The sequence below is a fragment of the Rana temporaria genome, chromosome 13 (genome assembly GCF_905171775.1).
Source record: "Rana temporaria chromosome 13, aRanTem1.1, whole genome shotgun sequence".
In the NCBI taxonomy this organism is placed as follows: domain Eukaryota; kingdom Metazoa; phylum Chordata; class Amphibia; order Anura; family Ranidae; genus Rana; species Rana temporaria.
Genome location: NC_053501.1, coordinates 5,001,247 through 5,029,216, shown reverse-complemented (window position 1 = coordinate 5,029,216; position 27,970 = coordinate 5,001,247). Strand labels below are relative to the sequence as shown.

The 27,970-nt window shown below is 51.6% G+C and overlaps 1 long non-coding RNA gene across 1 annotated transcript; it reads right to left on the bottom strand.

Moving 5' to 3' along the window:
• Positions 1-126: 126 nt before the first annotated feature.
• Positions 127-27,970, bottom strand: LOC120920601. The gene is made up of 7 exons (XR_005744745.1): positions 27,879-27,970; positions 18,199-19,050; positions 15,769-15,938; positions 14,629-14,797; positions 13,275-13,451; positions 11,598-11,771; positions 127-213 (listed from the first exon to the last, which is right to left on the bottom strand). It is a non-coding gene; the product is annotated as an uncharacterized LOC120920601 (long non-coding RNA).

The window sequence follows — 27,970 nt, the reverse complement described above, 5'->3', positions numbered from 1 at the left end:
GCTCCCCATGGTGTACCGGGGGGGGGCCCCCTTGTGAATGATCCGACTCCAGTTCGGAGTGAAGGCAACTGAGACGTATGTGAGGTGAATAAAAAAGGTTCTCAAATAAAACAAAGGCCACCATCCTCAACTTTGAAAATCAACTTTATTCTGAACATCAAAATTAACTTTTTACTTCTTGTTCTTCAGACAAAGACCATCACTTCCGCCAACCTAAAAGAAAAAAAAAAAAAAGAATCACGTTAATAAATAACCACTTGAAGACCAGGCCTTTCCTGCCCCCCCCCCCCCTTTTTTTTATTTACTTGTAAGCAAAGTCAGTATTTTTAGCTAGAACCTTCAAACTTTTTTTTAGCAGAGACCCTAGCGAATAAAATGGCGATCTATGCAATTTTATGTCACCCATTGTTTGCATTTGAAAAAAAACGCTGCCCAATTACTTTGAAAGAAGTACACTTAAACGAATATTAAAGCAGAGCTCCACCCTAAAGTGGAACTTCCGCTCATCGGAAACCCCCCCCCCCCTCCGGTGTCACATTTGACACCTTTCAGGGGGGAGGTGCAGATACCTGTAGAAGACAAGTATTTGCACCCATTTCCGGGAGTCCTCTCTGCGGGGAAAGTTTGTCACTTCCCGCCCCCACCCGTTGTGTTCTGGGAAACACACGGCTCTCAGAACACAGCGGGGAGCAGTGACGACGGCGCTGCGCGACTTCCCGATTCCCTCACCGATAATGGTGGCGGGGGCAGCAGATAGACGAGCGATTGGTCGTCTTCTGCTGCGGACATCGCTGGACTCCAGGACAGGTGAGTGTCCTAATATTAAAGGGTCACTAAAGGAAAAATTTTTATCAGCTATATAGCTTCCTTTACCTCATTGCAGTGCAGTTTTCATTTCCTGCTTCTTCGTTTTTCCTCTGAATTCTGAGTTCTGTCTTCTCATTTCTCTCCACTTCCTGGTTGTGTAGATAAGAAAATGATCACTGAGCGAGGAGTTCTCAGTGTGGTCAGTAACGTGCTCGTTCCCTCTGCTAGACTACAGGTCTGCGTGAGAACGTTGTGCACGTCTGTGTAGACTAGAAGGAGCTGTGAGATCGTGGGTGTGTCTAACACTCCAGCACCTCCTCACTATCTGAAAGATTCGTTTCAGGCTCTGCCCTGCCTGGATCCCGCCCCCTTTGCTAAGAGGAAAACTTCACTATAGACACTGACTTTCCAAGCAGCTGCTGAGGGAGGACAAACGTTGCAGAAAAGCCAAAAAAAAATGGGAAATCTTTCACTCTGTTTCATCATCAGATACAATATCATTGCAATATAAAACTTATTACCAAATTTATGTTGCTGGTTTTTCTCCCTATGCAATAATGTATGTGCCTCCTAATCCCATCCCATCCCTCTCTCACCTCAATATGACCTAGATCCATCCATCCGTTCATCCCATCCCTCTCTCACCTCAATATGACCTCCATCCATCCGTTCATCCGTTCATCCCATCCCTCTCTCATCTGAATATGACCTAGATCCATCCATCCATCCGTTCATCCCATCCCTCTCTCACCTCAATATGACCTAGATCCATCCATCCATCCGTTCATCCCATCCCTCTCTCACCTCAATATGACCTAGATCCATCCATCCATCCGTTCATCCCATCCCTCTCTCACCTCAATATGACCTAGATCCATCCGTTCATCCCATCCCTCTCTCACCTCAATATGACCTAGATCCATCCATCCATCCGTTCATCCCATCCCTCTCACCTCAATATGACCTCCATCCATCCATCCGTTCATCCCATCCCTCTCTCACCTCAATATGACCTCCATCCATCCGTTCATCCCATCCCTCTCTCACCTCAATATGACCTAGATCCATCCATCCATCCGTTCATCCCATCCCTCTCTCACCTCAATATGACCTAGATCCATCCATCCGTTCATCCCATCCCTCTCTCACCTCAATATGACCTCCATCCATCCATCCCATCCCTCTCTCACCTCAATATGACCTAGATCCATCCATCCATCCGTTCATCCCATCCCTCTCTCACCTCAATATGACCTAGATCCATCCATCCGTTCATCCCATCCCTCTCTCACCTCAATATGACCTAGATCCATCCATCCATCCGTTCATCCCATCCCTCTCTCACCTCAATATGACCTAGATCCATCCGTTCATCCCATCCCTCTCTCACCTCAATATGACCTAGATCCATCCATCCATCCGTTCATCCCATCCCTCTCTCACCTCAATATGACCTAGATCCATCCATCCGTTCATCCCATCCCTCTCACCTCAATATGACCTCCATCCATCCATCCGTTCATCCCATCCCTCTCTCACCTCAATATGACCTCCATCCATCCGTTCATCCCATCCCTCTCTCACCTCAATATGACCTAGATCCATCCATCCATCCGTTCATCCCATCCCTCTCTCACCTCAATATGACCTAGATCCATCCATCCGTTCATCCCATCCCTCTCTCACCTCAATATGACCTCCATCCATCCATCCATCCCATCCCTCTCTCACCTCAATATGACCTAGATCCATCCATCCGTTCATCCCATCCCTCTCTCACCTCAATATGACCTCCATCCATCCATCCCATCCCTCTCTCACCTCAATATGACCTAGATCCATCCATCCATCCGTTCATCCCATCCCTCTCTCACCTCAATATGACCTAGATCCATCCATCCATCCGTTCATCCCATCCCTCTCTCACCTCAATATGACCTAGATCCATCCATCCATCCGTTCATCCCATCCCTCTCTCACCTCAATATGACCTCCATCCATCCATCCGTTCATCCCATCCCTCTCTCACCTCAATATGACCTCCATCCATCCATCCGTTCATCCCATCCCTCTCTCACCTCAATATGACCTAGATCCATCCATCCGTTCATCCCATCCCTCTCTCACCTCAATATGACCATCCATCCATCCGTTCATACCATCCCTCTCTCACCTCAATATGACCTACATCCATCCATCCATCCGTTCATCCCATCCCTCTCTCACCTCAATATGACCTACATCCATCCATCCATCCGTTCATCCCATCCCTCTCTCACCTCAATATGACCTAGATCCATCCATCCATCCGTTCATCCCATCCCTCTCTCACCTCAATATGACCTAGATCCATCCATCCATTCATCCCATCCCTCTCTCACCTCAATATGACCTACATCCACATGTGCGAAAGTGATTTGATGAATGGATGGATGGATATAGGACAGTCTGATCCGTGCATCAAATCACTTTTGCACGTATCAGACTGTCCTCTATCCATCCATCCATTCATCAAATCCCTTTAGCTCTAATCATTCTGACCTACATCCATCCATTCATCAAATCCCTTTAGCGCGTATTAAACTCTCCTCTATTTATCCATCCATTCATCAAATAACTTTGGCTGTTATGAGTTTGTTCTACATTCATCCATCCATTCATCAAATCCCTTTCACATGTAATAAACTGTCCTATATCCATCCATCCATTCATCAAATCTCTTTCGCACGCATAAGACTGTCCTATATCCATCCATTCATCAAATCCCTTTCGCTTTTATCAGTCTGACCTACATCTATCCATTCATCAAATCACTCTCAGAATTCAGTCTGACCTACGTCCATCCATCCGTTCATCAAATCTCTATCGCACGTGTGGATGTAGGTCAGACTGAGCTGTGAGAGGAATTTGATGAATGGATGGATGGATAGAGGAGACTGATACGTACGAAAGGGATTTGATGAATGGATGGATGTAGTTCAGACCAATAAGAGCAAAAGGGATTTGATGAATGGATGGATAAATAGAGGACAGTTTAATACGTGTGAAAGGGATTTGATGAATGGATGGATGGATATTAGGACAGTCTGATAACAGCGAAAGGGATTTGATGAACTGTCCTATATACATCCATCCATCAAATCCCTTTCGCTCTTATCAGTCTGACCTACATCCAGAGACAGCGGACTTGATACAGGAGGTGGAGGACAGAGACAGCGGACATGGTACTGGAGGTGGAGGACAGAGACAGCGGACTTGATACAGGAGGTGGAGGACAGGGACAGCGGACATGATACAGGAGGTGGAGGACAGAGACAGCGGACATGGTACTGGAGGTGGAGGACAGGGACAGCGGACATGGTACAGGAGGTGGAGGACAGAGACAGCGGACATGATACAGGAGGTGGAGGACAGGGACAGCGGACATGATACAGGAGGTGGAGGACAGAGACAGCGGACATGGTACAGGAGGTGGAGGACAGAGACAGCGGACTTGATACAGGAGGTGGAGGACAGGGACAGCGGACATGGTACAGGAGGTGGAGGACAGAGACAGCGGACATGGTACAGGAGGTGGAGGACAGAGACAGCGGACGTGGTACAGGAGGTGGAGGACAGAGACAGCGGACATGATACAGGAGGTGGAGGACAGAGACAGCGGACATGGTACAGGAGGTGGAGGACAGAGACAGCGGACGTGGTACAGGAGGTGGAGGACAGAGACAGCGGACATGATACAGGAGGTGGAGTACAGAGACAGCGGACATGATACAGGAGGTGGAGGACAGGGACAGCGGACATGGTACAGGAGGTGGAGGACAGAGACAGCGGACATGATACAGGAGGTGGAGGACAGGGACAGCGGACATGATACAGGAGGTGGAGGACAGAGACAGCGGACATGGTACAGGAGGTGGAGGACAGAGACAGCGGACATGATACAGGAGGTGGAGGACAGAGACAGCGGACATGGTACAGGAGGTGGAGGACAGAGACAGCGGACATGGTACAGGAGGTGGAGGACAGAGACAGCGGACATGATACAGGAGGTGGAGGACAGGGACAGCGGACATGGTACAGGAGGTGGACAGAGACAGCGGACATGATACAGGAGGTGGAGGACAGGGACAGCGGACATGATACAGGAGGTGGAGGACAGAGACAGCGGACATGGTACAGGAGGTGGAGGACAGAGACAGCGGACGTGGTACAGGAGGTGGAGGACAGAGACAGCGGACATGATACAGGAGGTGGAGGACAGAGACAGCGGACATGGTACAGGAGGTGGAGGACAGAGACAGCGGACGTGGTACAGGAGGTGGAGGACAGAGACAGCGGACATGATACAGGAGGTGGAGGACAGAGACAGCGGACATGATACAGGAGGTGGAGGACAGGGACTGCGGACATGGTACAGGAGGTGGAGGACAGAGACAGCGGACATGGTACAGGAGGTGGAGGACAGGGACAGCGGACATGGTACAGGAGGTGGAGGACAGAGACTGCGGACATGATACAGGAGGTGGAGGACAGAGACAGCGGACTTGATACAGGAGGTGGAGGACAGGGACAGCGGACATGGTACAGGAGGTGGAGGACAGAGACAGCGGACTTGATACAGGAGGTGGAGGACAGGGACTGCGGACTTGGTACAGGAGGTGGAGGACAGAGACAGCGGACATGATACAGGAGGTGGAGGACAGGGACAGCGGACATGATACAGGAGGTGGAGGACAGAGACAGCGGACATGGCACAGGAGGTGGAGGACAGAGACAGCGGACATGATACAGGAGGTGGAGGACAGGGACAGCGGACATGATACAGGAGGTGGAGGACAGGGACAGCGGACATGATACAGGAGGTGGAGGACAGGGACAGCGGACATGATACAGGAGGTGGAGGACAGAGACAGCGGACATGATACAGGAGGTGGAGGACAGAGACAGCGGACATGATACAGGAGGGGGAGGACAGGGACAGCGGACATGGTACAGGAGGTGGAGGACAGAGACAGCGGACTTGGTACAGGAGGGGGAGGACAGGGACAGCGGACATGATACAGGAGGTGGAGGACAGAGACAGCGGACATGGTACAGGAGGTGGAGGACAGAGACAGCGGACATGGCACAGGAGGTGGAGGACAGAGACAGCGGACATGATACAGGAGGTGGAGGACAGAGACAGCGGACATGGTACAGGAGGTGGAGGACAGGGACTGCGGACATGGTACAGGAGGTGGAGGACAGAGACAGCGGACTTGGTACAGGAGGTGGAGGACAGAGACTGCGGACATGATACAGGAGGTGGAGGACAGAGACAGCGGACTTGATACAGGAGGTGGAGGACAGGGACAGCGGACATGGTACAGGAGGTGGAGGACAGAGACAGCGGACTTGATACAGGAGGTGGAGGACAGGGACTGCGGACTTGGTACAGGAGGTGGAGGACAGAGACAGCGGACATGATACAGGAGGTGGAGGACAGGGACAGCGGACATGATACAGGAGGTGGAGGACAGAGACAGCGGACATGGCACAGGAGGTGGAGGACAGAGACAGCGGACATGATACAGGAGGTGGAGGACAGGGACAGCGGACATGATACAGGAGGTGGAGGACAGAGACAGCGGACATGGTACTGGAGGTGGAGGACAGGGACAGCGGACATGATACAGGAGGTGGAGGACAGAGACAGCGGACATGGTACAGGAGGTGGAGGACAGAGACAGCGGACATGGTACAGGAGGGGGAGGACAGGGACAGCGGACATGGTACAGGAGGTGGAGGACAGAGACAGCGGACATGGTACAGGAGGTGGAGGACAGAGACAGCGGACATGATACAGGAGGTGGAGGACAGGGACAGCGGACATGATACAGGAGGTGGAGGACAGGGACAGCGGACATGATACAGGAGGTGGAGGACAGAGACAGCGGACATGATACAGGAGGTGGAGGACAGAGACAGCGGACATGGTACAGGAGGTGGAGGACAGAGACAGCGGACATGGTACAGGAGGTGGAGGACAGAGACAGCGGACATGGTACAGGAGGTGGAGGACAGGGGCAGCGGACATGGTACAGGAGGGGGAGGACAGAGACAGCGGACATGGTACAGGAGGGGGAGGACAGGGACAGCGGACATGGTACAGGAGGTGGAGGACAGAGACAGCGGACATGATACAGGAGGTGGAGGACAGAGACAGCGGACATGGTACAGGAGGTGGAGGACAGGGACTGCGGACTTGGTACAGGAGGTGGAGGACAGAGACAGCGGACATGATACAGGAGGTGGAGGACAGAGACAGCGGACATGGTACAGGAGGTGGAGGACAGGGACTGCGGACTTGGTACAGGAGGTGGAGGACAGGGACTGCGGACATGATACAGGAGGTGGAGGACAGAGACAGCGGACATGGTACAGGAGGTGGAGGACAGGGACAGCGGACATGATACAGGAGGTGGAGGACAGGGACAGCGGACATGATACAGGAGGTGGAGGACAGAGACAGCGGACATGGTACAGGAGGTGGAGGACAGAGACAGCGGACATGATACAGGAGGTGGAGGACAGAGACAGCGGACATGATACAGGAGGTGGAGGACAGGGACAGCGGACATGATACAGGAGGTGGAGGACAGAGACAGCGGACATGGTACAGGAGGTGGAGGACAGAGACAGCGGACATGGTACAGGAGGGGGAGGACAGGGACAGCGGACATGGTACAGGAGGTGGAGGACAGAGACAGCGGACATGGTACAGGAGGTGGAGGACAGAGACAGCGGACATGATACAGGAGGTGGAGGACAGGGACAGCGGACATGATACAGGAGGTGGAGGACAGAGACAGCGGACATGGTACAGGAGGTGGAGGACAGAGACAGCGGACATGGTACAGGAGGTGGAGGACAGAGACAGCGGACATGGTACAGGAGGTGGAGGACAGGGGCAGCGGACATGGTACAGGAGGTGGAGGACAGAGACAGCGGACATGGTACAGGAGGGGGAGGACAGGGACAGCGGACATGGTACAGGAGGTGGAGGACAGAGACAGCGGACATGATACAGGAGGTGGAGGACAGAGACAGCGGACATGGTACAGGAGGTGGAGGACAGAGACAGCGGACATGATACAGGAGGTGGAGGACAGAGACAGCGGACATGATACAGGAGGTGGAGGACAGGGACAGCGGACATGGTACAGGAGGTGGAGGACAGGGACAGCGGACATGGTACAGGAGGTGGAGGACAGAGACAGCGGACATGATACAGGAGGGGGAGGACAGGGACAGCGGACATGGTACAGGAGGTGGAGGACAGGGACAGCGGACATGATACAGGAGGTGGAGGACAGAGGCAGCGGACATGGTACAGGAGGTGGAGGACAGGGACTGCGGACATGGTACAGGAGGTGGAGGACAGGGACTGCGGACTTGGTAGTGACAGCCAGGCAGATTGGTATTGTTAGTAGTGACAGCCAGGCAGACTGGTATTTTTGGTAATGACAGCCAGGCAGATTGGTATTGTTCGCAGTGACAGCCAGGCAGACTGGTATTGTTGGTAATGACAGCCAGGCAGACTGGTATTGTTAGCAGTGACAGCCAGGCAGACTGGTATTTTTGGTAATGACAGCCAGGCAGACTGGTATTGTTAGTAGTGACAGCCAGGCAGACTGGTATTTTTGGTAATGACAGCCAGGCAGATTGGTATTGTTCGCAGTGACAGCCAGGCAGACTGGTATTGTTGGTAATGACAGCCAGGCAGACTGGTATTGTTAGCAGTGACAGCCAGGCAGACTGGTATTTTTGGTAATGACAGCCAGGCAGACTGGTATTGTTGGTAATGACAGCCAGGCAGATTGGTATTGTTCGCAGTGACAGCCAGGCAGATTGGTATTGTTCGCAGTGACAGCCAGGCAGACTGGTATTTTTGGTAATGACAGCCAGGCAGACTGGTATTGTTAGCAGTGACAGCCAGGCAGACTGGTATTGTTGGTAATGACAGCCAGGCAGATTGGTATTGTTCGTAGTGACAGCCAGGCAGACTGGTATTGTTGGTAATGACAGCCAGGCAGACTGGTATTGTTAGCAGTGACAGCCAGGCAGACTGGTATTGTTGGTAATGACAGCCAGGCAGACTGGTATTGTTAGTAGTGACAGCCAGGCAGACTGGTATTGTTGGTAATGACAGCCAGGCAGATTGGTATTGTTCGTAGTGACAGCCAGGCAGACTGGTATTTTTGGTAATGACAGCCAGGCAGATTGGTATTGTTCGCAGTGACAGCCAGGCAGACTGGTATTGTTGGTAATGACAGCCAGGCAGATTGGTATTGTTAGTAGTGACAGCCAGGCAGACTGGTATTGTTGGTAATGACAGCCAGGCAGATTGGTATTGTTCGTAGTGACAGCCAGGCAGACTGGTATTTTTGGTAATGACAGCCAGGCAGATTGGTATTGTTCGCAGTGACAGCCAGGCAGACTGGTATTGTTGGTAATGACAGCCAGGCAGACTGGTATTGTTTGTGGGTAATGACAGCCAGGCAGACTGGTATTGTTTGTGGGTAATGACAGCCAGGCAGACTGGTATTGTTTGTGGGTAATGACAGCCAGGCAGACTGGTATTGTTGGTAATGACAGCCAGGCAGACTGGTATTGTTAGTAGTGACAGCCAGGCAGACTGGTATTGTTGGTAATGACAGCCAGGCAGATTGGTATTGTTCGTAGTGACAGCCAGGCAGACTGGTATTTTTGGTAATGACAGCCAGGCAGATTGGTATTGTTCGCAGTGACAGCCAGGCAGACTGGTATTGTTGGTAATGACAGCCAGGCAGATTGGTATTGTTAGTAGTGACAGCCAGGCAGACTGGTATTGTTGGTAATGACAGCCAGGCAGATTGGTATTGTTCGTAGTGACAGCCAGGCAGACTGGTATTTTTGGTAATGACAGCCAGGCAGATTGGTATTGTTCGCAGTGACAGCCAGGCAGACTGGTATTGTTGGTAATGACAGCCAGGCAGACTGGTATTGTTTGTGGGTAATGACAGCCAGGCAGACTGGTATTGTTTGTGGGTAATGACAGCCAGGCAGACTGGTATTGTTTGTGGGTAATGACAGCCAGGCAGACTGGTATTGTTATGCAGCACATAAAAGAGCTGGATCACCTGCATGTAACACAGACACCATTCTGTAAACTTGGAGGAAGGTTAGTGGGCTGGAGGAGGCGGGAATATGTGTGGGAGGAGGGAGGAGAATCGAATGTGTATAGGCAGAGGGGCGGGAATATGTGTGGGAGGAGGGAGGAGAATCGAATGTGTATAGGCAGAGGGGCGGGAATATGTGTGGGAGGAGAGAGGAGAACATGATGTGTATAGGCAGAGGGGCGGGAAGGGGTGTATACTGGGGGTGGTTTGGGCGGAGTGCTGCTAAAGTGTGCATGAGAACTTTGCTCGTTCTCATCCACACTTGGAAACTAAAAAATCGCTTCTGCACATGCGCGAACCGCTAAGCCTAATGGGAACTGTAGTTCCCATTAGGCGGTGATGTTTAGAACAAGAACGCGCACCGCAAAACCAGCATGTCAGGAGAAAGAAAACTCAGGACGGACGGAAGATACAATGAATGTCCTTTTAAACAGGTACAGCAAGATTTTAAACAATAATTATGACGTTTTTCGTTCACATATGTGTGAAGACTATATTTTAAACCAATAAAAATTTTTCCTTTAGTGACTCTTTAAAGTCAGCAGCTGCAGTATTTGTAGCTGCTGGCTTTTATTATTTTTTTTTAAACGGTGGAGCTCCGCTTTAAAGCAAAAAAACAGAGGAGCCATGTCTTCTCCTAATGCTAGGCAGAAAAAAAATGACTAATTGATGCAGAGAGTGGGATGTACCCGCCCCCTGGGAGGTGTGCTGTACTGAGAGAAGTGTTTTAACACTTGAAGTGCTGTTTTTTCTGCCTAGTCTCTCCTGAAGGGAAGGATATATAACCCCAAGGTCAATGCTGCTGAATGGAAGAGAAAAAAAAACCACATCTCTATGACTAGCCGCTTGATCCATGGTCCTGCTGTGATTGTGGGCAATCGCGGGAGCCATCGCGACTGCCTGGCACGCGCACCGGGTCCCGAGCGATGCAGCGGCCCCTAACAACATATGTCGTCCACCCAGAGGGAGGGTTCCTGCCAATGTCATATTACAATGACTAGGTAAGGAAGGGGTTAATATAAAGTATTGCACCTACTGAGCAGGTAGACAGGTCTGTGTCCACTACCGCCATGCAGAGCAGACAAAGCACACTGTTCTCTATCTGATCTGCTGGATGACGACCGTATTGACAAAAGGTCTGTTTTCAGCGGATTTTATCGGATGCCCGAGAAGGTTTCAGCGGACACATGTCCCCTGACATCCGCCGCCTCAGAACAACGGGTGATCCGATTGTGTCCACCTGAAAAACTGTCAGGCAGAACCAATCAGTCCGCTGGTTGAAAAAGGACTTAAACCCCCCACACACATAGAAATCAGATTATACAACACAGGGGATAGAGGATGGGTATAATTTGTAAGATCGGCGATATCTGCGTTTCGTGCACATGAGACGTCCGCACATCTGAAGTCACCGTCTGTCTTTGTGCCTCCGGTTCTTACGCACCTGTAAACAGGTATAACAGGTGCGCCTTTGTGGGAGGGGAATGCGTTCTACTTCATTACAATTTCAAAAGAGCAGCTGCAATGTTCTCCAGCCAGGGAGATCTCTAAATTATCTCTGTAATAAAGAAAATATATAATATGTTTCACCCTTTGTATGAAATGTCGGCCATGTTCACACGGTGCCGAGTCCTCTTCTCATCACATCCATCTCAGGGAGACGGAACCCGAGGACTCCATAGAAATCTGAATAATGAGCGGGTACGGTTTCATCCATTTCCTTCCGACATTTTTCCCTTCAGGTGTGGGCAGGCCAGACTTCCACTGAGAAAATAAAAAAAAATCATAAAAATATAAAAACGTGGAAAATACACCATTGACCACTTGACCACTGCACGCCGTAAAATAACGGCTGCAGGGTGGTTCCTTAACTCTGGGTGGACGTTCTATAACGTCCTCCCTGAATCGGGCGCGCGCACAGGAATGTCCGTGACCCCTGGGTCCAGAAGACCCGGCGCATCACGGAAAATTGTCGCCGATAGCGGCAGTTTACCACGTGAACACTCCGTCCAATGACGGAGCGATCACATGTAAACAAACCTGCGTCATTTGATGACGCCAGTTCCTCCCTCCTCTCTCTGTACCGATCGGTACACTGTGAGAGGGGGAGAGCGGGTGTCAGCAGCGCTGTGGCTGGATCTGTGCTTATTGCAGTCACAGATCCAGCCATCCCTGCAACTCCCGCGCCAATACTCTGCAATACCCCCTGCGCCAATACTCTGCAATACCCCCCTGCGCCAATACTCTGCAATACCCCCCTGCGCCAATACTCTGCAATACCCCCCTGCGCCAATACTCTGCAATACCCCCCTGCGCCAATACTCTGCAATACCCCACTGCGCCAATACTCTGGGGGAAAAAAAAAAAAATGTGTTTTAACCACTTCCCGCCCGCCAAAAATTATTAAAAAAATGCAATAACTATCTCCTATTTTGTAAACGCTATAAATTTTGCGCAAACCAACCGACAAACGCTTATTGCGATTTTTTTTGACCAAAAATATGAATACAAATCGGCCTAAACTGAGGGAAAAAAAATGTTTTTATATATTTTTGGGGGATATTTATTATAGCAACAGTAAAAAATATTGAATTTTTGTAAAAATTTTTGTTTATAGCGCAAAAAAAAATAAAAAAACCGCAGAGATGATCAAATACCACCAAAAGAAAGTTCTATTTGTGGGAAAAAAAGGACGGCAATTTTGTTTGGGAGCCACGTCGCACGACCGCGCAATTGTCAGTTAAAGCGACGCAGTGCCGAATCGCAAAAACTGGCCGGGTCCTTTACCTGCATAAAGGTCCGGGTCTTAAGTGGTTAATTTGTAAGATTGGCGATATCTGCGTTTCGTCTACACGAGACGTCCGCACATCTGAAATCACAGTCTGTCTATGTGCCTCCGGTTCTTACGCACCTGTAAATGGGTATAACAGGTGCGCCTTTGTGGGAGGGGAATGCGTTATACTTCATTACAATGCTAAGTGACGCAAAGCTTAGATCAGGGATATGCAATTAGCGGACCTCCAGCTGTTTCAAAACTACAAGTCCCATCATGCCTCTGCCTCTGGGTGTCATACTTGTGGCTGTCAGAATCTTGCTATGCCTCATGGGAATTGTAGTTCTGCAACAGCTGGAGGTCCGCTAATTGCATATCCCTGGCTTAGATGAACCACATAACCCTTTTTCTGAAAAAGAGCAGCTGCAATGTTCTCCAGCCAAGGAGATTTCTAAATTATCTCTGTAATAAAGAAAATATATAATATGTTTCACCCTTTGTATGAAATGTCGGCCATGTTCACAAGGCGCCGAGTCCTCCTCTCATCACATCCATCTCAGGGAGACGGCACCCGAGGACGACTCCATAGAAATCTGAATAATGAGCGGGTACGGTTTCATCCATTTCCTTCCGACATTTTTCCCTTCAGGTGTGGGCAGTCCAGACCTCCACTGAGAAAAGAAAAAATCATAAAAATAAAAAAAACGTGGAAAATACGGACAAGAACACCATCAACCACTTGACCACTGCACGCTGTAAAATAACGGCTGCAGGGTGGACATTATATAACGTCCTCCCTGAATTGGGCGCATCACGGAAAATTGCTGCTAATAGCGGCCGTTTACCACGTGATCGCTCCGTCCAATGACGGAGCGATCACATGTAAACAAACCGGCGTCATTTGATGACGCCGGTTGCTCCCTCCTCTCTCTGTACCGATCGGTACACTGTGAGAGGGGGAGAGCGGGTGTCAGCAGCGCTGTGGCTGGATCTGTGACTATTGCAGTCACAGATCCAGCCATGCCTGCAACCCCTTGCGCCAATACTCTGCAATACCTGGAAAATACTCTGGGAAAAAAAAATGCGTTTTAACCACTTCCCACCCGCCGGCTGTCAAAAATTCTTAAAAAAATGCAATAACTATCTCCCATTTTGTAAACGCTATAAATTTTGCGCAAACCAACCGACAAACGCTTATTGCGTTTTTTTTTTTACCAAAAATATGTAGAAGAATACAAATCGGCCTAAACTGAGGAAAAAAAAAAAGTTTTTTTTTTTTAAATATATTTTTGGGGGATATTTAATTTATTACAGCAACAGTAAAAAATATTGCATTTTTTAAAAAAAATTTGTTTATAGCGCAAAAAAAAAACAAAAAAAAAACGCAGAGGTGATTAAATACCACCAAAAGAAAGTTCTATTTGTGGGGAAAAAAAAAGGACGCCAATTTTGTTTGGGAGCAACGTCGCACGACCGCGCAATTGTCAGTTAAAGCGACGCAGTGCCGAATCGCAAAAACTTGCCGGGTCCTTTACCTGCATAAAGGTCTGGGTCTTAAGTGGTTAATTTGTAAGATTGGCGATATCTGCGTTTCGTCTACACGAGACATCCGCACATCTGAAATCACCGTCTGTCTTTGTGCCTCCGGTTCTTACGCACCTGTAAACGGGTACAACAGGTGCGCCTTTGTGGGAGGGGAATGCGTTATACTTCATTACAATGCTAAATGATGCAAAGCTTAGATGAACCACATACACCTTTTTCTGCAAAAGAGCAACTGCAATGTTCTCCAGCCAAGGAGATCTCTAAATTATCTCTGTAATAAAGAAAATATATAATATGTTTCACCCTTTGTATGAAACGTCGGCCATGTTCACAAGGTGCCGAGTCCTCATCACATCCATCTCAGGGAGACGGCACCCGAGGACTCCATAGAAATCTGAATAATGAGCGGGTACGGTTTCATCCATTTCCTTCTGACATTTTTCCCTTCAGGTGTGGGCAGTCCAGACCTCCACTGAGAAAAGAAAAAAAAAAAATCATAAAAATGAATAAACGTGGAAAATATGGACAAAAACACCATTAAAGTTCATGTGTGTGCAAAGGCAGGCGTCTCAATACTTTTGACAACATAGTGCATGCGCAAAGAGCATTCAAATCTGGCCTCCAGCCTTCCCTTTAGTCTTGCACATAAACGTGGAGCAGACGGAGGATGTTCTTAATTTGTAAGAGCGGCGATATCTGCGATCCGTCCACACGAGACGTCCGCACATCTGAAATCACCGTCTGTCTTTGTGCCTCCGGTTCTTACGCACCTGTAAACGGGTACAACAGGTGCGCCTTTGTGGGAGGGGAATGCGTTCTACTTCATTACAATGCCAAGTGATGCAAAGCTTAGATGAACCACATAAACCTTTTTCTGCAAAATGTTCTCCAGCCAATGATATCTCTAAATTATCTCTGTAATAAATACATACAGCGGAACCTCAGATTAAGAGTATAATCCGTCCCAGGAGAACGCTCGTAATCCAAAGCACTTGTATATCAAAGCGAGTTTCCCCATAGAAGTCAATGGAAACTAAAATAATCAATTCCGCATTGACTTCAATGTCATGCAATACCGCATGTGGCCAGAGGTGGGGGGGAGGGGCGCTGGAGAGCATCGGAAACACTAGAGGACACCTCGGCTGACCTCCGCAAACCTCTGAAGACTCCGTTCCCAAGGTCAGCCCAAGTGTCCTCTGGCCTTTCCCGAACAGCGCCGATTGGCTCCGACACCCCCACCCCCCCCAACCTCAGGCCAAACACGGGTACTGCACACCGCTTTGGCCCGAATCCTGCTCATTTCGCGAGACAGCACTCGCAAACAGAGTTAGGCTTTTTTTCAAAATACACAGCGCTCGTATTGCGAAACGCTCGTTAACCGCCGTACTCGCAATGCGGAGGTTCCACTGTAGTATGTTTCACCCTTTGTATGAAATGTCATACCCGTGTTCACCTGGCGCTTTGCCAGAAACAAGGCGGCGCCGAGTCCTCCTCTCATCACATCCATCCCAGGAAGATGGCACCCGAGGACGACTCCATAGAAACCTGAACCATGACCGGGTACGGTTTCTTCCGACATTCTTCCCTTCAGGTGTGGGCAGTCCAGACTTCCACTGAGAAAAGAAAAATTATAAAAATAAAACATAAAAAGTGGAAAATAAACAAAAACTTGCTATAGCTAAAAAAATTATAAAATATATACAGTGGAAACTCTGATTACGTGCATAATCGGTTCCAGGAGAACGCTCGTAATCCAAAGTATTCGCATATCAAAGCGAGTTTCCCCATCAAAGTCAATGGAAACGAAAATAATTTGTTCTGCATTGACTTCAATGGCCTGCAATACCGCATGTGGCCAGAGGTGGGGAGGCGCCTAAGAGCCTTTGGAAACGGGCGGAAAGGCCCAAGGACACTTGGCTAACCTTGAAAGACTCCGTTCCCGAGGTTTGCCAAGGTCAGCCGAGCCGTCCTTGGGCCTTTCCGAATCGGCTCTGGCGCCCCTCCCACCTCAGACCAAACGCGGTACTGCACACCACTTTGGCCTGAATACGGCTTGTTTGGCAAGACAACACTCGCAAACCGAGTTAGGATTTTTATTTTTTTTAAATACACAGCGCTCGTATTGCGAAACGCTTGTTAACCGCAATCCGAGGTTCCACTGTATGTGCAAAGGGAGTATAAATCTGAGGAGAGATGGAGGATGTTCAAAATTTGTAAGATTGGCGATATCTGCGATCCGTCTACACGAGACGTCCGCACATCTGAAATCACCGTCTGTCTTTGTGCCTCCGGTTCTTACGCACCTGTAAACGGGTATAACAGGTGCGCCTTTGTGGGAGGGACTTCTTGTGCGTTCTTTGCTTTTTCTGTTCCAATACACATTTCTCAGTCACTAATTGTTCAATGTGATAACACAACAGGGTTTGAAAAATGTGCTTGGAATCTAGGAGCCAGCTAAAAAGTTAGGAGCCAGAAAACACGCCCCGTCGAGCTTGCGCGCAGAAGCGAACACATACGTGAGTAGCGCCAGCATATGTAAAACGGTATTCAAACCACACATGAGGTATCGTCGCGATCGTTAGAGCGAGAGCAATAATTCTAGCTCTAGACCTCTAACTCAAAACATGCAACCTGCAGTTTTTTTTAAATGTCGACTATGGAGATTTTAACCACTTAAGACCCGGATCAAAATGCTGCTAAAGGACCTTGCCCCTTTTTGCGATTCAGAACTGTGTCGCTTTAACAGACAATTGCGCAGTTGTGCGACGTGGCTCCCAAACAAAATTGGCGTCCTTTTTCCCCCACAAATAGAGCTTTCTTTTGGTGGTATTTGATCACCTCTGCGGTTTTTATTTTTTGCGCTATAAACAAAAATAGAGCGACAATTTTGAAAAAAATGCAATATTTTTTAATTTTTGCCATAATAAATATCCCCCAAAAATATATAAAAAAAAATTTTTTCCTCAGTTTAGGCCGATACGTATTCTACCTATTTTTGGTAAAAAAAAATAATAATAAAAAAAAAAAAAAAAAAATCGCAATAAGTGTTTATCGATTGGTTTGCGCAAAATTTATAGCGTTTACAAAATAGGGGACAGTTTTATGTATTTTTTTTTTTACTACTAATGGCGGCGATCAACGATTTTTTTCGTGACTGCGACATTATGGCGGACACTTCGGACAATTTTGACACATTTTTGGGACCATTGTCAGTAAAAAATGCATTTAAAAATTGCATTGTTTATTGTGAAAATGACAGTTGCAGTTTGGGAGATAACCACAGGGGGCGCTGTAGGAGTTAGGGTTCACCTAGTGCGTGTTTACAACTGTAGGGGGGTGTGGCTGTAGGTCTGACGTCATCGATCGAGTCTCCCTATAAAAGGGATCACTCGATCGATACGCCGCTACAGTGAAGCACGGGGAAGCTGTGTTTACATACGGGGAGCTCCGGGGATCGATCACGAGGGAGCGGCTAAAAACGAATAGCCGCGCCGTTGTCCCGGATCGCTCCTGAAGCCACGGGAACCCCCAACCCACGTCTAGGCAGGGACGTACAGGTACGCCAATGTGCCTGTCCGTGCCATTCTGCCGACGTAAATGTACATGCGGCGGTCCGGAAGTGGTTAAAGGGGTAAAAGTTTGTCGCCATTGGGACTTCACAAGGCCGCAAAGCAGGGGCCTCAATTACCGGCCGTCGCGGGCCTGTCGCGATCGAGCGGCGGGGGCGCACTGAGACAGGATCCTGTGCCTCCGTGCACCCCCACCTCCCCCCGCCGCGCGATCGCGGCAGGCCCGGATATTGTCGACCCCCTGTGATAACGAACATTGGCATCGGCCTTTTCAGCCCAAATGATTCTTAGTTACACTTTGTACCTGTTCCAATAATCGTTTCCTCTCAGCATCCCATTGGACGACTTTCGCCATAGCCACGCCTTTCATTTTCAGTAACACGCATACAGCATTGGCCATTCTTGCTTTCCTGCCTTTTTTTCCCCCCGAAGACGGTCCAAGTTTTATCTCATCATTATAAATATTACATTGTCTCAATATCTCGTTAAATTGTTACGTTAAGCTTCTTCTTCTCCCACAGTGTTAGGATTAGCGCAGGCATTCGCTGCATCGTCTTGATTTCATCATAACCAGCAGGCTCAAGGAACAGCAAATCAGCCACAAAGCCAAGCTTTCGCCATGTTTCACAGTTGGTAGGGTGGTCCTCTAATAATAAAATAAATATGTGAACACAGAGCTGATGGGAACTTTCCTAAAAGCTCATTTTGCCTCGTCTGTTTTTTTAGGTTTCTCTTTCCTTCTAGGACCCCTTCCTTTGAGCCCGCTCTCGTTCAAGAAGCGGCGGATAGTGCGGTCAGACACAGACGCACCCTGTCCTTGGAGTTCAGCTTGTATCTCTTTAGAGGTTTTCTTTGGCTCTTTGTCTACCATTTGCTCAATCCTTCCGATCAAGCCGGGGTCGATCTTCTTCTTGCGGCCACGCCCGGGGAGGTTGGCCACGCTGCCGTGGTCCTTCACCTTCCTGACAATGTTGGCCACCGTGGTCACAGGGACCTCCAGCTGCTTGGAGATGGTCTTGTAGCCTTTGCCTTTGATGTGCTGGTCTATGATTTTCATCCTGACCTCCTCAGACAACTCTCTCTTCCGCTTCCTCTGCGCCGCGTTCATCGCGGTGACACAGCGATTACCAAACCGGCGTTCCGTCACAGCGTATATCTGGGAAACAAAATAAATAAAAAAAGATTACCCGATGACCGAAATTTCCAGGAATCCTCCAGGATGTGTCACATGAGGAAAAAACAAACCATGTGATACGGAATATATCTCATCAATACCCGTCAGGAATGTGAGAGCGCAGTGGGAGGAGTCTCATCCGAGACACACACAGAGGAACTCCGCTCTGATCTGATGTACCTCCGGATCTTACGTGTCGGCTCACAGCAAACCGCCGACACGCCTTTGTAGGAGGAGAGAACACGGGAGCCCCGCCATGGAGAGGTACCATAAGACTGCAAAAGAGGAGGTTCACCTCCCCCCTCAATATCCCACCATTGGAGTCACCAAACCTACCCCCCCCATATATCACCATTGGGGTCACCAAACCTACCCCTCTCCCCCGTATATCACTACTGGGGTCACCAAACCTACCCCTCCCCCCGTATATCACTACTGGGGTCACCAAACCTACCCCTCCCCCCCGTATATCACTACTGGGGTCACCAAACCTACCCCCCCATATATCACTACTGGGGTCACCAAACCTACCCCCTCCCCCCGTATATCACTACTGGGGGTCACCAAACCTACCCCTTCCCCCCATATATCACTACTGGGGTCACCAAACCTACCCCTCCCCCCCGTATATCACTACTGGGGGTCACCAAACCTACCCCTTTCCCCCATATATCACTACTGGGGGTCACCAAACCTACCCCCTCCCCCCGTATATCACTACTGGGGTCACCAAACCTACCCCCCTCCCCCGTATATCACTACTGGGGTCACCAAACCTACCCCTCCCCCCTCGTATATCACTACTGGGGTCACCAAACCTACCCCCCCATATATCACCATTGGGGTCACCAAACCTACCCCTCCCCCCATATATCACTACTGGGGGTCACCAAACCTACCCCTTCCCCCCCGTATATCACTACTGGGGTCACCAAACCTACCCCTTTCCCCCCGTATATCACTACTGGGGGTCACCAAACCTACCCCCTCCCCCCGTATATCACTACTGGGGTCACCAAACCTACCCCCCTCCCCCGTATATCACTACTGGGGTCACCAAACCTACCCCTCCCCCCCCGTATATCACTACTGGGGGTCACCAAACCTACCCCTTCCCCCCATATATCACTACTGGGGTCACCAAACCTACCCCTCCCCCCCCGTATATCACTACTGGGGGTCACCAAACCTACCCCTTCCCCCCATATATCACTACTGGGGTCACCAAACCTACCCCCCTCCCCCGTATATCACTACTGGGGTCACCAAACCTACCCCTCCCCCCCCGTATATCACTACTGGGGGGTCACCAAACCTACCCCTTTCCCCCATATATCACTACTGGGGGTCACCAAACCTACCCCTTCCCCCCATATATCACTACAGGGGTCACCAAACCTACCCCTTCCCCCCATATATCACTACTGGGGTCACCAAACCTACCCCCCTCCCCCGTATATCACTACTGGGGTCACCAAACCTACCCCTCCCCCCCGTATATCACTACTGGGGGTCACCAAACCTACCCCTCCCCCCCGTATATCACTACTGGGGGTCACCAAACCTACCCCTTCCCCCCATATATCACTACAGGTGTCACCAAACCTACCCCTCCCCCCTATATATCACTACTGGGGGTCACCAAACCTACCCCTCCCCCCTGTATATCACTACTGGGGGTCACCAAACCTACCCCCTCCCCCCATATATCACTACTGGGTCACCAAACCTACCCCCCCCCCCCGTATATCACTACTGGGGTCACCAAACCTACCCCTCCCCCCCCCGTATATCACTACTGGGGTCGCCAAACCTACCCCTCCCCCCCCGTATATCACTACTGGGGTCACCAAACCTACCCCTCCCCCCCCCCCCCCGTATATCACTACTGGGGTCACCAAACCTACCCCTCTCCCCCATATATCACTACTGGGGTCACCAAACCTACCCCTCTCCCCCCCCCCCATATCACTACTGGGGTCACCAAACCTACCCCCGTATATCACTACTGGGGTCACCAAACCTACCCCCTCCCCCGTATATCTCTACTGGGGGTCACCAAACCTGCCCCCCCATATATCACTACTGGGGGTCACCAAACCTACCCCCTCCCCCGTATATCTCTACTGGGGGTCACCAAACCTACCCCCTCCCCCGTATATCACTACTGGGGTCACCAAACCTACCCCCCCTCCCCCATATATCACTACTGGGGTCACCAAACCTACCCCCCTCCCCCGTATATCACTACTGGGATCACCAAACCTACCCCTCCCCCCCCCATATATCACTACTGGGGTCACCAAACCTACCCCTCCCCCCCCCCATATATCACTACTGGGGTCACCAAACCTAACCCCCCCCCCCCCATATATCTCTACTGGGGTCACCAAACCTACCCCTCCCCCCCATATATCACTACTGGGGTCACCAAACCTACCCCTTCCCCCCATATATCACTACTGGGGTCACCAAACCTACCCCTTCCCCCCCGTATATCACTACTGGGGGTCACCAAACCTACCCCTTCCCCCCATATATCACTACTGGGGTCACCAAACCTACCCCCCTCCCCCGTATATCACTACTGGGGTCACCAAACCTACCCCTCCCCCCCCCGTATATCACTACTGGGGGGTCACCAAACCTACCCCTTTCCCCCATATATCACTACTGGGGGTCACCAAACCTACCCCTTCCCCCCATATATCACTACAGGGGTCACCAAACCTACCCCTTCCCCCCATATATCACTACAGGGGTCACCAAACCTACCCCTTCCCCCCATATATCACTACTGGGGTCACCAAACCTACCCCCCTCCCCCGTATATCACTACTGGGGTCACCAAACCTACCCCTCCCCCCCGTATATCACTACTGGGGGTCACCAAACCTACCCCTCCCCCCCGTATATCACTACTGGGGGTCACCAAACCTACCCCTTCCCCCCATATATCACTACAGGTGTCACCAAACCTACCCCTCCCCCCTATATATCACTACTGGGGTCACCAAACCTACCCCTCCCCCCTGTATATCACTACTGGGGGTCACCAAACCTACCCCCTCCCCCCATATATCACTACTGGGTCACCAAACCTACCCCCCTCCCCCGTATATCACTACTGGGGTCACCAAACCTACCCCTCCCCCCCCTGTATATCACTACTGGGGTCGCCAAACCTACCCCTCCCCCCCCGTATATCACTACTGGGGTCACCAAACCTACCCCTCCCCCCCCCCCCCGTATATCACTACTGGGGTCACCAAACCTACCCCTCTCCCCCATATATCACTACTGGGGTCACCAAACCTACCCCTCTCCCCCCCCCCCCATATCACTACTGGGGTCACCAAACCTACCCCCGTATATCACTACTGGGGTCACCAAACCTACCCCCTCCCCCGTATATCTCTACTGGGGGTCACCAAACCTGCCCCCCCATATATCACTACTGGGGGTCACCAAACCTACCCCCTCCCCCGTATATCTCTACTGGGGGTCACCAAACCTACCCCTCTCCCCCCCCCCCCCCGTATATCACTACTGGGGTCACCAAACCTACCCCCGTATATCACTACTGGGGTCACCAAACCTACCCCCTCCCCCGTATATCTCTACTGGGGGTCACCAAACCTACCCCCCTCCCCCGTATATCTCTACTGGGGGTCACCAAACCTACCCCCTCCCCCGTATATCACTACTGGGGTCACCAAACCTACCCCCCCTCCCCCATATATCACTACTGGGGTCACCAAACCTACCCCCCTCCCCCGTATATCACTACTGGGATCACCAAACCTACCCCTCCCCCCCCCATATATCACTACTGGGGTCACCAAACCTACCCCTCCCCCCCCCCCATATATCACTACTGGGGTCACCAAACCTAACCCCCCCCCCCCCCATATATCTCTACTGGGGTCACCAAACCTACCCCTCCCCCCCATATATCACTACTGGGGTCACCAAACCTACCCCTCCCCCCCATATATCACTACTGGGGTCACCAAACCTACCCCTCCCCCCATATATCACTACTGGGGTCACCAAACCTACCCCCTTCCCCCCCGTATATCACTACTGGGGTCACCAAACCTACCCCTTCCCCCATATATCACTACTGGGGGTCACCAAACCTACCCCTTCCCCCATATATCACTACTGGGGTCACCAAACCTACCCCTCCCCCCCCCCTTATATCACTACTGGGGTCACCAAACCTACCCCTCCCCCCCGTATATCACTACTGGGGTCACCAAACCTACCCCTCCCCCCCATATATCACTACTGGGGTCACCAAACCTACCCCCCCATATATCACTACTGGGGTCACCAAACCTACCCCTCCCCCCCGTATATCACTACTGGGGTCACCAAACCTACCCCTCCCCCCCCGTATATCACTACTGGGGTCACCAAACCTACCCCTCCCCCCCCCCCCATATATATCACTACTGGGGTCACCAAACCTACCCCTCCCCCCCATATATCACTACTGGGGTCACCAAACCTACCCCTCCCCCATATACCACTACTGGGGTCACCAAACCTACCCCTCCCCCCCCATATACCACCACTGGGGTCACCAAACCTACCCCTCCCCCCTGTATATCACTACTGGGGTCACCAAACCTACCCCTCCCCCCCACATATCACTACTGGGGATCACCAAACCTACCCCTCCCCCCATATATCACTACTGGGGTCACCAAACCTACCCCTCCCCCCATATATCACTACTGGGGTCACCAAACCTACCCCTCCCCCCCATATATCACTACTGGGGTCACCAAACCTACCCCTCCCCCCCATATATCACTACTGGGGTCACCAAACCTACCCCTCCCCCCCATATATCACTACTGGGGTCACCAAACCTACCCCTCTCCCCCCATATATCACTACTGGGGTCACCAAACCTACCCCTCCCCCCACATATCACTACTGGGGTCACCAAACCTACCCCTCCCTCCCATATATCACTACTGGGGTCACCAAACCTACCCCTCCCCCCCCCCATATGTCACTACTGGGGGTCACCAAACCTACCCCTCCCCCCCCCCCATATGTCACTACTGGGGGTCAGCAAACCTACCCCTCCCCCCCCCCCCCGTATATCTCTACTGGGGGTCAGCAAACCTACCCCTCCCCCCCCCCGTATATCTCTACTGGGGTCACCAAACCTACCCCTCCCCCCATATATCACTACTGGGGTCACCAAACCTACCCCTCCCCCCCATATATCACCACTGGGGTCACCAAACCTACCCCTCCCCCCCCCCCATATGTCACTACTGGGGGTCAGCAAACCTACCCCTCCCCCCCCCTATATCTCTACTGGGGTCACCAAACCTACCCCTCCCCCCCCCCATATATCACTACTGGGGTCACCAAACCTACCCCTCCCCCATATATCACTACTGGGGTCACCAAATCTACCCCTCCCCCCCATATATCACTACTGGGGTCACCAAACCTACCCCTCCCCCCATATATCACTACTGGGGTCACCAAACCTACCACCTACCCCCTCCCCCCCCCGTATATCTCTACTGGGGTCACCAAACCTACCCCTCCCCCCATATATCACTACTGGGGTCACCAAACCTACCCCTCCCCCCCATATATCACTACTGGGGTCACCAAACCTACCCCTCCCCCCCCCCCTTATATCACTACTGGGGTCACCAAACCTACCCCTCCCCCCCCATATATCACCACTGGGGTCACCAAACCTACCCCCTCCCCCCATATATCACTACTGGGGGTCACCAAACCTACCCCTCCCCCCCATATATCACTACTGGGGTCACCAAACCTACCCCCCTCCCCCGTATATCACTACTGGGGTCACCAAACCTACCCCTCCCCCCCATATATCACCACTGGGGTCACCAAACCTACCCCTCCCCCCCCATATATCACTACTGGGGTCACCAAATCTACCCCTCCCCCCCCCCCATATATCACTACTGGGGTCACCAAACCTACCCCTCCCCCCATATATCACTACTGGGGTCACCAAACCTACCCCCTCCCCCCCCCGTATATCTCTACTGGGGTCACCAAACCTACCCCTCCCCCCATATATCACTACTGGGGTCACCAAACCTACCCCTCCCCCCATATATCACTACTGGGGTCACCAAACCTACCCCCTCCCCCCCCCCGTATATCTCTACTGGGGTCACCAAACCTACCCCTCCCCCCCATATATCACTACTGGGGTCACCAAACCTCCCCCCTCCCCCCCGTATATCTCTACTGGGGTCACCAAACCTACCCCTCCCCCCCATATATCACTACTGGGGTCACCAAACCTACCCCCTCCCCCCGTATATCACTACTGGGGGTCACCAAACCTACCCCTCCCCCCCATATATCACTACTGGGGGTCACCAAACCTACCCCTCCCCCCATATATCACTACTGGGGGTCACCAAACCTACCCCTCCCCCCCCCCTTATATCACTACTGGGGTCACCAAACCTACCCCTCCCCCCCCGTATATCACTACTGGGGTCGCCAAACCTACCCCTCCCCCCCCGTATATCACTACTGGGGTCACCAAACCTACCCCTCCCCCCCCATATATCACTACTGGGGTCACCAAACCTACCCCTCCCCCCCATATATCACTACTGGGGGTCACCAAACCTACCCCTCCCCCCCCCCTTATATCACTACTGGGGTCACCAAACCTACCCCTCCCCCCCCATATATCACTACTGGGGTCACCAAACCTACCCCCTCCCCCCATATATCACTACTGGGGGGTCACCAAACCTACCCCTCCCCCCCATATATCACTACTGGGGTCACCAAACCTACCCCCCTCCCCCGTATATCACTACTGGGGTCACCAAACCTACCCCTCCCCCCCATATATCACTACTGGGGTCACCAAACCTACCCCTCCCCCCCGTATATCACTACTGGGGTCACCAAACCTACCCCTCCCCCCCCTTATATCACTACTGGGGTCACCAAACCTACCCCTCCCCCCCATATATCACTACTGGGGTCACCAAACCTACCCCTCCCCCCCATATATCACTACAGGGGTCACCAAACCTACCCCTCCCCCCCATATATCACTACTGGGGTCACCAAACCTACCCCTCCCCCCCATATATCACTACAGGGGTCACCAAACCTACCCCTCCCTCCCATATATCACTACTGGGGGTCACCAAACCTACCCCTCCCCCCCCATATATCACTACTGGGGTCACCAAACCTACCCCTCCCCCCCCATATATCACTACTGGGGTCACCAAACCTACCCCCCTCCCCCGTACATCACTACTGGGGTCACCAAACCTACCCCTCCCCCCCATATATCACTACTGGGGTCACCAAACCTACCCCCTCCCCCCGTATATCACTACTGGGGTCACCAAACCTACCCCTTCCCCCATATATCACCACTGGGGTCACCAAACCTACCCCTTCCCCCATATATCACCACTGGGGTCACCAAACCTACCCCTCCCCCCATATATCACTACTGGGGTCACCAAACCTACCCCTCCCCCCGTATATCACTACTGGGTCACCAAACCTACCCCTCCCCCCGTATATCACTACTGGGGGTCACCAAACCTACCCCTCCCCCCATATATCACTACTGGGGGTCACCAAACCTACCCCCTCCCCCCGTATATCACTACTGGGGGTCACCAAACCTACCCCTCCCCCCGTATATCACTACTGGGGGTCACCAAACCTACCCCCTACCCCCGTATATCACTACTGGGGGTCACCAAACCTACCCCCTACCCCCGTATATCACTACTGGGGGTCACCAAACCTACCCCCTCCCCCCCATATATCACTACTGGGGTCACCAAACCTACCCCTCCCCCCCATATATAACTACTGGGGTCACCAAACCTACCCCCTCCCCCCATATATCACTACTGGGGTCACCAAACCTACCCCTCCCCCCATATATCACTACTGGGGGTCACCAAACCTACCCCTCCCCCCATATATCACTACTGGGGTCACCAAACCTACCCCCTCCCCCCATATATCACTACTGGGGGTCACCAAACCTACCCCTCCCCCCATATATCACTACTGGGGTCACCAAACCTACCCCCTCCCCCCGTATATCACTACTGGGGTCACCAAACCTACCCCTCCCCCCCGTATATCACTACTGGGGTCACCAAACCTACCCCTCCCCCCCGTATATCACTACAGGGGTCACCAAACCTACCCCTCCCCCCCCATATATCACTACTGGGGTCACCAAACCTACCCCTCCCCCCCGTATATCACTACTGGGGTCACCAAACCTACCCCTCCCCCCCGTATATCACTACTGGGGTCACCAAACCTACCCCTCCCCCCCATATATCACTACTGGGGTCACCAAACCTACCCCTCTCCCCCATATATCACTACTGGGGTCACCAAACCTACCCCTCCCCCCCATATATCACTACTGGGGTCACCAAACCTACCCCTCCACCCGTATATCACTACTGGGGTCACCAAACCTACCCCTCCCCCCCCCATATATCACTACTGGGGTCACCAAACCTACCCCTCCCCCCCATATATCACTACTGGGGTCACCAAACCTACCCCTCCCCCCCATATATCACTACTGGGGTCACCAAACCTACCCCTCCCCCCCATATATCACTACTGGGGGTCACCCCAGGACATCAATGACTATATCATCCTCCATATAATCCCCATAGTGTGATATGAGCTCCTCCCTCACCCTCGGATGGGGACCCACTCATCACTCACACCCCAAACCCCCAGATGTCTCCGGATTGTCTCACCTCCTCGTTACCGCAGGCCGCTACACGCGCAGGGCATTTCCGGCGCACAATATGCAACTTCCGGTCTACCCACCGGATGGACTTTGAAGACA